Below are 902 nucleotides of genomic sequence, written 5' to 3' on the forward strand. Positions count from 1 at the left end.
CTCCAACCCCCCCCCCTCCCTCAGCGGCAGGCAGCACTGTCCCCATTGAATGGATGGAGAGACTGAGGCTCAGGCAGCCGGCCTGGCAGGATGAGGTCGGGGATCAGAGCTGGGCGGTCAGACTGCCTGGGTTTGGCGGCTCTGCCCCTTAACGGCTGTGCCGCCTGGGGGAGTGACCTAGCCCCTCCTGGCCTCAGTTTCCACGTCTCTAAAATGGGAATCATGGCAACACCCACCTCCTAGTGGGAACATTGAATGGGAGAAGGTGCAGTATCCAGCTCACAGCTGTACTCGGTTAATGTTCACCAGCGACATCATTCATGAACTCATTCATGCAGCCACCACTCCTTGAGGACCTACTACGTGCCAGGAGACACTGAGCAGGCCTGGCCAGGTTGCTGCCCTCGTGGCGCTGGTGTTCTGGTCCCAGAGACAGACAACGCTAGGCTGAGCCCAGACCACCCACCCCCTCCTGGCCCAGACCTGAGCGGGTCCCTCCTGCAGTAACCCTGCTGGACTCGGGGATGTCACTCCCAGCTCTGAACGAGAAAGGCTCAGCCCTGGCCAGTGTGGCTCAGTGGATAGAGCGTGGGCCTGCGGGCCAAAGGGTCCCGGGTTCGATTCCGGTCCAGGGCAGGTACCTCGGTTGCAGGCTCCTCCCTGGCCCGGACCCTGGACCGACTCCTGCAGGAGGCAACCAATCCATGTGTTTCTCTCACAACGATATTCCTCTCTCTCCCACTCTCTCTAAATATCAGTTGGAAATATCCTCGGGTGAGGATTAAATTTTAAAAAAGAAAGAAAGAAAGAGGGAGGACCAGGCCACATAAACCCTTGGGAGTCTGGGGCCTTCTTCAGGGCCAGCCCCAGGGGAGCGAGAAGAAGAGCGCTTGACACCCCAT

This window comes from Myotis brandtii, unplaced genomic scaffold, assembly GCF_000412655.1.
Source record: "Myotis brandtii unplaced genomic scaffold, ASM41265v1 scaffold1444, whole genome shotgun sequence".
NCBI lineage: Eukaryota > Metazoa > Chordata > Mammalia > Chiroptera > Vespertilionidae > Myotis > Myotis brandtii.